This window comes from Phalangium opilio, unplaced genomic scaffold, assembly GCF_054372755.1.
Source record: "Phalangium opilio isolate 3A_F unplaced genomic scaffold, DU_Popi_V2 ptg000017l_1, whole genome shotgun sequence".
Taxonomy (NCBI): Eukaryota; Metazoa; Arthropoda; class Arachnida; order Opiliones; family Phalangiidae; genus Phalangium; species Phalangium opilio.
In genome coordinates this window covers 4,907,608-4,918,076 of record NW_028324151.1, presented here as the reverse complement: position 1 = coordinate 4,918,076, position 10,469 = coordinate 4,907,608, and the positions used below count along the sequence as shown (strand labels likewise).

The 10,469-nt window shown below is 35.1% G+C and overlaps 1 long non-coding RNA gene across 1 annotated transcript; it reads right to left on the bottom strand.

The window, feature by feature from the left end:
* Nucleotides 1-616: 616 nt before the first annotated feature.
* Nucleotides 617-1,365, bottom strand: LOC149702639 (uncharacterized). Its single transcript, XR_016381659.1, has 2 exons — nucleotides 1,058-1,365; nucleotides 617-1,025 (listed from the first exon to the last, which is right to left on the bottom strand). It is a non-coding gene; the product is annotated as an uncharacterized LOC149702639 (long non-coding RNA).
* Between the last annotated feature and the right edge of the window lie 9,104 nt (nucleotides 1,366-10,469).

Sequence of the window (10,469 nt, the reverse complement as noted above, 5' to 3'; positions counted from 1 at the left end):
TGCGACTAGATTATTATCTTTAGTAAGGAAAGTGAAGCCTTAACGAATTTTTCACGGATGAATAATTTTAATATTTGAAAAGATTTTCGCAAAACTCCAAAATTCAAGTTGACGCAAAGCGTCAGAAAATTATTTTTGCATGAATTGAGAAGCTAGAAGCGTAAAGAACTTATAACCCTATGGTTTTCCTTTGCACCTTTTACAGTGTTTACAAAAGCGGCGAAAAAGCATCTTGTAATATATTCATCTTTGACCCTAATTTCGCTAATAAGTTCTAAGTCAATGTACACTTCACCAATTTAATTTCCAAAACTTGGCCTTTGAAGTTTGGAAATGCTTTTATAATATTCCCTCAACGCAAAAGTCGTCGTAAAAGTCGTTTAGGAAAGAATGGGGACGCAATAAAACAAAATACGGTAAAGAAAGACGAATCAATAAAATGTTGAGCTAAAGACTAAATTACGTCTTAAACAGAAAATCAATTGTTTAACGTGACTACATTTATTTCCCTTCACAATTGTGTATGATTTATCATATTAACAACGTCGCCAAGGTGGCTAGGTCTATGTTAAGATTGTGAAGAACGATCTCCTTTAATGGAGCCGTTAAAAAGACCGGTAAAATAGTAGTATAACGCCTCCACGGATTTTTAAAAGTTTATAGTCGTTTCCTATAGTAAACGAGGTGGGGAACACGATGCCGTCAAAATTTTTCACCGCAAATGATTTTGAATTTTTTTTTTTTTTTTTATGAAAATTGCAATATTTTGGAAAAGGACAAATCTAATAGAAACCTAACCTAACCTAACCTAACCTAACCTAACCTAACCTAACCTAACCTAACCAAACCTAACCAAACCTAACCAAACCTAACCAAACCTAACCAAACCTAACCTAACCAAACCTAACCTAACCAAACCTAACCTAACCAAACCTAACCTAACCAAACCTAACCTAACCTAACCTAACCTAACCTAACCTAACCTAACCTAACCTAACCTAACCTGAACCTAACCTGAACCTAACCTGAACCTAACCTGAACCTAACCTAACCTAACCTAACCTGAACCTAACCTAACCTAACCTGAACCTAACCTAACCTAACCTGAACCTAACCTAACCTGAACCTGACCTAACCTAACCTGAACCTAAAATATCCCAAACATAATCTAAACAAGTGTATGCGCCCCAAATATCAAATATTAAAACAACCATAAGTAATATGTGCTACCTTTTTCTTTTTTTTTTTTTAAAAAAAAATCATTTGCGGTGAAAAATTTTGACGGCATCGTGTTCCCCACCTCGTTTACTATACGAAACGACTATAAACGTTTTAAAATCCGTGGAGGCGTTATACTACCATTTGGCCAAAAGACCACGAAGGGGCAGCAGGCTTATTCGGATCTAAACATTTTTGGTAACTTAATATTATCTCTTTCTCCATATTCAGGAAGTTGCTCTCATGTGTAATGCTAGCACATGACTTTTGAAATTAAACTTATTAACCTCTACAGACCATTAAATTAATTTCGGAAGTGAAAACTATGTACAAGTAACATTTTAACCAAAAACGCGTGTTCAAAAGACATACTGGAGCCTTGGCAATAACATAAAAATATTACAGTCTTTTTGCGACTTAGTTACCATTCAATTTTGAGTTTTTGGATCAAGCCAAGCCTCTCAAAAAGATTGGGAATATAAGGAAAATATTTTCCTTAAGTAATTTTAACCATTTCGCGACGAAAAGTTAAAAAAATAAATAAACCAAAGTATTTTCTCTAAAACTGTAAAAAAAAAACGTTAGGACTAGAAATATTTTGTTTCATATTAAACAGGACCGACTATAGCAAGGCTTAACTATAGTTTCATCGTGGTTTGTCGCTTTCAGTTTCTCAGATTTCATCAAAAGGCACATTCCATAAGTATGACACTACCTATACTTCGTAATGCTAGAGATCGACTTACAGCTCGAGATAACTAGTTCGAGGGAGAACGACGGAAGCGAGAATTGAAGTCCTACACTCGGTGGTTAATTAATCTTGCTAGGTCCTATTTAGTCTGCACTACTAAGCTTTTAACAGCGCCTCACCGGGCGTCCCTCGCTTTACCTCGAATCTATGACCTACTTCACTCACTTCATGACAAGCTCCAGTTTCTAAGTTACCAGTGACAAACTTATGGAAGGAACATATCTTATGAACTTATGATTTCATAGATGGAGTGAAAATGGGCGATACAAAAATTCCTAGGGATAGAAAGAGGAAACTCCTTAGAGAGGAGCGAAATGATATAAATTGAAGGAATTTAAAGTTAAAAGCCATATATATATTCCCAGATATTTAAATATATAAAGACGTCTGCCGCGTGCTGCTACAACGTATTTTCTGTTTAGAATATTCTATTTACCCCGCAAATATCAATATCTTATTGATTTAGACCTCGCTTTTAAAGGTTAAATTACATTGGAAAGGTTCTATTTATAATTTCATAGAGAACTCCATTCCTTAATCAACCTGAAGTATCTAATCTCTTGAGTTAATTTTTAATCAATTATTCATTAAAAATAGATTTTTTTGGGATTAGTTAAAACTTCAAACCTTTCTATTTATTTATTTTTTTTTTTTTCAAATCCATTTCGAGATTGCTTTATTTCCAAGTTAAAACGACTTCAAAATAAGACTCGATATTCTCTTCTTACATATACAGGGTGTTTCTGATAAGTCTGCATACCATAAATTAAGGGGGATGTTCTTTGGGAAATCGATTTTGACTGTAGAAAATGTAACTTCTATCTCCATTTTGTTTACCCAAGGGACATCCACTGTTTTCGAGTTAAGATTGGTCAAAGTATTTTACGGATGACCCCTTAAATTTAATTAAGAAACTGATTTAGATAATGATTTAATTTAATTAAGGGGACATCCCTAAAACACTTAAATCAAATCATAACTCGATTTGAAACAGTGTCCCTTGTGGTAAACAAAATGGAGATAGAACATAGAAGTTACATTTTCTATAGTCAAAATCGATTTCTCAAAGAACATCCTCCTTAATTTATACCGTCCAGACTTATCAGAAACACCCTGTATAAATAAAATAAAATGGTAATAACGGAGCCTTGTTAAGTTCTTTGACTTAGAGACAATAACACCTTTATAAAACAAATAACTCTTAGGACAAAGAAAGCGAAATAATAGGAAAGTCGTATCGTTTAGTACATTACACTTCAACAACAAAATGAAAATAACTTCCAGCTGCAATTTAGCTCGTTATTAAGTACCTTACAAAGGGAGACTGAAACCAACTATTTTTGAACTATTCTTCGTTAATTAATAGATTCATGATACTTCTAAATAAATTGAACATTTCTTTTAAATTAGAAAGAACGTATAAAATAATGAATATTATAAATTGAAACAGCGTTTCTATCTACAATATTAAAGAAGATACAAAGCAACTAAGATTTAATTGGCCATTCTGTGAAGCAGATGATGACGTCAGGGGTCTAATGAGACTGTATTAGAAACTGCATACCTCTGACGTCATCCGCATAGGCCCTGTAACAAACCGTAATTACTCGTAACCTCTTTAATATTGTGGATAGATGAATAGGTAATTCTAATTTGAAATAATCATTATTATACACAAATTATTTTTAAACAAGCAAACAATATTTTCCTTAAAATCAGCTTGATTTCTTGACACCTTTAAAAGGTATTTCTCGTTTTTATCAACGTCTATTTGGGAAGGTAAAAAATGCAATAAAATGACGCCAGAAAAGAGCATCGCATCCCATAATTCTAATATAAAAGAAATTAGTCCTAAGCTATATAATCTACAAGTGAATAAAAAGGGTATTCAGCTTCTGAACCCATTAACGGGTTCAACCTTTTCTAACAAAGGTCGCCCCATTTGTCTGTAGTAATTACATTAAAGGGATAGTAGTAACGATTGCAGTAACTAGAGCAAAAAAGGAAACGTCATAACAGTGTCGTTTTCTTTACGATATGCTACAACTAAAGACTATTTATTTGAACATCAAAATATATAATTTATATTTTTACAAATTTTGAATTTAAATTTCAATTAATATGTAAGCTACTATCACTTTAATGCATTAGGTTTATTTATTTATTCTGTTGTTTTTAATTCTTTCGAAAAGTCGGCTTTGTTTCGCAGTAAGTAAACATGAAATGAAAGGAAAACATGTTCTTTTAGGGTAGGAAATGACTGCGACGAAAGCTAATGGGACAACAACAAGTTGGGAGTGACCAAACGGATATATCGGTTAAATAGTGCTAAGAAGTTTACAAGAACGAAAAACTTTTTTTTAAATATATATTTTAAACATTTATAAACGAAAGAAGCGGAGGTATTTTTAATCCAAACTCTGATTATTAAAATTTCAAGAAATTATTTAAATTATTCAGAAAATAAAAAGAAGAAATATGGTGGATAAAAAAAATAAATAAAATAAAACTCCGTAAAATAATTTTCGCGAGAACCGAAACGGTGAAACTAATCTCCTAAAAGGTTGCCTATGCCTACGTTTCGTTGGCACATTTTATAAAACGCATTTTGGGAATAACTATCAAAGCGAAAAATAGCGGTTCCAATAAATCTTCGATTGAAAAAATCGTAAAATATTTAGCCAGTACTGTTTTAGGCGTACATCCCCTTTGACTGGCTTATTTCAAACCCAAAATTCCTTTGAAAACACGATACTTCAAAGGCACGTTTATGCCAAACAAAGCCACTCAATGTATTTAGAAAGCATTGCAACTTTAACGCCGTTTTTACAATTTCAAATATATTTATATTTTTTTTGTCAAATCCAACTTTGTTTTTGATGCTAACTTTGGCTTGAATGAGAGAAGGATGAAGTTTTCTTTTTCATTTATTTAATTTTTCACCTAATACCCGTCCGTTTGATATTATAATCAACAGGCTAGAAACGATAATTTGACAATCCTTCCAACCTAACCTAACCAAGCCTTTACCCAAACTTATTTAAACTATAACACACCATAAACATAATGGGATTACAAGTTAACGTCTTGTTCTCTTTCAACCAATGAGATCGAGGGTCGAAAAAGACGCCTACATATCGGAAATTGAGACTTGAGAGGAAAACGCATGAAGCCACAACAAATCTGCACGAAGATCTACAGAAAACAGCAAGATTATAGAAACAATTAGCCTTATTCCTGATCAGCGCCATCTACCCATAGCGGTGACTTTGAGAACTACTGTAAGCGGCAAGCCAATCAGATGTCGCTAAAATCTGGTGACGTCATTTTTGGTAAGACCCGAGAGTGCCAGTCAGTGACGTCACCAGATTTTAGCGACATCTGATTGGCTTGCAGCTTACAGTAGTTCTCAAAGTCGCCGCTATGGGTAGGTGGCGCTGATCAGGAATAAGGCTAATTGGCCCATGCACCCTCAAATAGGCCGCTTAGCAACTTATCGAAAATTACTATAATAATAGCGAGATTCAGATCTGCTAAACCATTCTATTTGAATCAATATCGGAGCTCAGAAGTTTTCTTTAGTCTCAATACAGGGTGTTTCTGAAAAGTCTATCAGAAATTAAGGGAGATGTTCTTTGGGAAATCGATTTTGAGTTGAAAATGTAATAACTTCTATCTCCATTTTGCCACAAGGGACAATGTTTTCTTGTTATAATTTGATTTAAGTGTTTTAGGGATGACCCTTAATTAAATTAGAATTAGAAACCATTGTCTAAATCAGTTTCTTAATTAAATTTAGGGGGTCATCCGTAAAATACTTTGACCAATCTTAACTCGAAAGTTGTCCCTTGTGGAAAACAAAATGGCGATAGATAGAAGTTACATTTTCTATAGTCAAAATCGATTTCCCAAAGAACATCCCCCTTAATTTATGGTATGCAGACTTTTCAGAAACACCCTGTATAATTGAAAGCTTCAAACTTTTCGCGCGAGTCTTCACTTGCAGCCAGCACGAAAAGACCATCAACAAATCGGATAACAAGGAAGTTAGTAAGAGAGAGAGGGAGAGAGAGAGTGAGAGAGAGAGAGTTAAGAGGGGCGAGTGGCGAGTGGCGGAACCCGCGCAGTTTTTGAACGGAATTCCACACCAGCGATTTTCTTACTCCAAAAACACAATAGCGATTTCTTATCAATGACCAAAAAAGGATGAAAAGTTATTTTGGGGGTTGCATGCCTTTACCCTATAGCCTATTTCCTGACTCTTTTCTCTTTCTACACAATATATAACTTCTTCAGACACAAACACAAAGGCAAATCAGATATTCATCATTTAAAGTATTTAAACAACTATGGTTTTCCGTCACCAAAGTTTCCAGATAGAACGATTGTCCTAAACAAAGGCGTAGATCACAACGTAGGGATGGATATACAGGGTGTTTCTGATAAGTCTGATAAATAAATTAAGAAGGGGATGTTCTTTGGGAAATCGATTTTGAGTCGAAAATGTAACTTCTATCTATCTCCATTTTGTTGACCACAAGGGACACTGTTTTCAAGTTAAGATTGGTCAAAGTATTTTACGGATGACCCCTTAAATTTAACTAAGAAACTGATTGAGACAATGATTTCTAATTTAATTAATTAAGGGGTCATCCCTAAAACACCAATCAAATCATAACTCGAAAACAGTGGCATGTATTGTCAATTCCATTTATCATTTTGAAATAGGTGTTTTCGTTAAAATTATTTATATTTAAAATGACTATACTTCTGTATGCGCGAAAAAATGTGTCAATTGAATTAGGCTATAGCCTTTGACCTCAAATATATCTTAGGTCATCAAGACCACGGATCATTAAAATATCTTTAATTAAGTTAGAAAGCGGAATAGGATTTCTTCCGACTCCCCAAAATCACTAGACTTAAAAAAAATAAATTAAAATAAATAAATGACTTTGGGGAAACGTTTAGCAATTAAAAAGCGTCATATTACTTCAATTAAGGAACGTCAGATTTTAGCATAAAGATCGAAAAGATCAGAACGGCACGGAATCCGTAAATAAGAAGAAAAAAAAGAAAAAATCCGATAAGAAAAGCATTTCTTTAGGGCCTTTTTGAAGGATTATCTAAAGGCAAAAATCTATCGGAGAAAAATATTTCTAGTTCAAGATTTTCTCTAGATTTTTCGATCTGAACGGAGGGGAGGAGAGAGGGGGTGTGATGCGGTTTATAAAACGTAAACTCTTTGTTCGCTGATAGTTTAAATGTTCGAACAGGCAACGGCTCATTTACGCGAGGCGCTAAAGTGAATCTCAACCCTTTTTTTTCCATCCCGAATAAAGGCGACATAGTTGAACTTTGACCTCTATATCATAAAGAACATTCCATTTATTCCAGTGGAGAAGTAAACACCTTCAAGGGGTAGATCACCTTCTTGGGTTATTTCCCTAAGGCTAAGAAGCACCGCTAGAGGCAGCGCGAGTCGGCTAGTGTGTTCATGTGTGTAGTTAACTTGGGCTAGCTCCAACTGGGGTTGCTTCTTGCAATTGTGTTTTGGTTACACTGCAAGTAATAAATGGAATAGTCTATTGCCTCAAAAAGGGACTTGGGCCTTGGCTGGCTCCCACGCGTTTTAAGGAAATATGATTTCAACTATATTTAGGATGATTTATTTTAATTGGTAAATGAAGTCAGTTGGTTTCGTGTTAATTCTAATTAATTAATGAAATAAATATTTCAAGTAGAAAATGGATTTAATGACGGATGATATAGTAAACTGATTGAAACATAACCCTTTTTTGGTATTCCATTTCGAAGTTTTGAGTGAGGTCTTTCACAAAACAGTAGAATGTTGTTTACTCATCTGTCGAATCCTAGAACTAAGAATTCAAACAAATCTTGATGGAAATTATCATATTGGTTTTAAAATCATTTTCCAATTTGTCATGGAATTATTTATTGAACGATTTAATCCTTCCCATCTCACTTGAATTGAAAATTATCGTTATTTAAGGAACACTTAAACGCCTATCTCGTGAGATGTGAAAATACATTGAGTTTTTCAAATAACAATTTGATGTAATATGTTTGGTACGAGGTAAAATACTTGTTCTTTCTTGCATTTAAGTATCACTTCGACTAGACTTAACATTAAAATCTATCTAATTTACATATTAAAGCGATATTTAAAACCATGTAAATGGTCCCTCTCGAAGAAGATAGGGCATTTGAAATCGAAATAAACGATAGTATCACAACAAAAAAATGTAAAATGTCTATCAAACCAGGAATACATACAGCCATAATAGGAATCTTTATGTCCCAATTTCTCCAACGTGAATTTCTACACAAAGGTGCAATGTGCAGGGAGATGGAAGTTTCGCGAAGTAACATTCGTCATGCCATACGTTTATAATTATTATGCACTAAGCCATTGACAGCGCCTCACCAGGCGTCGCTTTACCTCGAATCTATGACCTACGTCAATCACTTCATGACAAGCTCCAGTTTGTAACCAGTGACAAACTTATGGTGAACATATCTTATGAACTTAAGGTCATACCAAGAAGTGATATCTAGTTTATTAGGGAGAAGGTATAAATTCGCGCCACATTTCCAGCCTTATCTCCAGTCCAAACGTATTTATTTATTTCGGAGTTAATCCCTGCCTCTAAATTACAACCAGCATCTCATTGGTTCTTGAAAACTCACGTCAGCGCGACGCGAATGACGAAAATTACAGTCATATTTTCCGACTGAGGAGAGTGTAGCGAAATAGCCCAGGGCCTCCTTTTACGCCCCCCTTGTATTTTGAAAGGGGGACTGGGACTATGGCGCGCGAATACTTAGGCATCTTATACCTTCTCCCTAATAAACTAGATATCAGTTCTTGGTCATACATAACTTTTTCAAACAAAATCCGCCTAGATACGTTGCGAAAATGATTCCTTTTGGCTGTATGTATTCCTGATGAAACCTAAAATGGAAAGAGGAACCGCTTTAAGCTGAATCGATGAGACTATAAGATAGAATCTAGCTAAAATGGTAGCCGGCCAGCTATCTAGGGGTGAAAGGGGGGGGAGAACTCGGTTACCATTGATGTTCAAGAGAGGAAGACCCGCGCAGCGCTTTGGCCAAACATAACATCACCCAAAAAGAACAACTCAGACACGATGGCGTCCTGAGACGAGCGTGTACCCATACAGACAATAAATGTCTCTTAACACTACCACGTAAGTATGGGTTATCCACGTATTTAGCCGAGATTTGGGGCAAAGTGACACTGTTACGATACAATGGAAGATATTTTTGGTTGTTTCGGACCTCATCCACCATCACACTGCCGCCACGTTCTACCCCCGCACGCCAAAGTTTTCCATTCGGACCCCCGATTTATAGTATGACGTCATTTAAAGTGAGCAAATCATAATGCGCAAGTTTGTTAAGGTGCCTCCTGTGTGTTCTAACCCTTGTCCTTGTTTAGGACCGCAGCCTACGCAAATAAGAATTCTAATTGAGTAGGTTACGTTCGGACACATTGAGTTAGTGAGAATTCAAAATTTATGGTTCGTTGGTTTGATATATTCTTTTTTCTTACTTGACAATCATTGTTACTTTCAACCGATTTTACTGAAATTTCGTACACATGGTTATTATATCAGAAGGTAAAGCATAGTAGTTTTTGGTTTTAAATTATTTGCCATATTGGTTAATGGCTACCACTAACAGAAAGTGAATTTTTCTGAAGACATAACTGGGCCCATTAATTCGAACCGATTTGAGTATGCAGGGTAATTATGTCAAAATTTAAAGTGCGTTAGGTTTTGGTTTTAATTTGGTGGCCATATTGGAAAATGGCTACCATAAAATATAAACAAAGTTTTCCTAAACGATAACTGGGCCCATAAATTTCAGCCGATTTGAGTGAAATTTTGAAATCAGGGTAACTATATCCTACAAAGAAGCTATATATTACTTTTGCTTTAATCGGTGGCCATATTGGAAAATGGCGACCGAAAAATTAAACAAAAATTCTTAACTGCCTTCATTTTAAACATTTCACTGAAATATATTAATATAAGGTTCACAATATATCCTCTAGTAGAGCTAGTTTTATTGTTCGAAAATCGGAGGCCATTTTAAAAAATGGCTGCTCTGTTTTTTCTTCTATTTCTCTTACTCTATTATCAGTTAAGTATTTATTCAATTAAATCTTTAATTTTTAAGTATTCCAGCTTCAATTCCACTGTTTGAAAAAATCATTCGATCGAAGCATACAGTGTGATCATAATCACTAGCTCGCCCACACAATAAGTAATAACGAAGACAGTGAAATACATCCATTGGGAGGAGTTACGGTGTAGTCCCGCCCCCCTTTAATTCAGCCTCTGACGATCCACGGATGCTAGCTACTCTGTAAAACTTCCTCCTCAACTTTTAGGGAGGGGGGGGATACCGAGATTCCTGGGATATAAAAGTCAGGCGATCCGGGTCCCAGGTC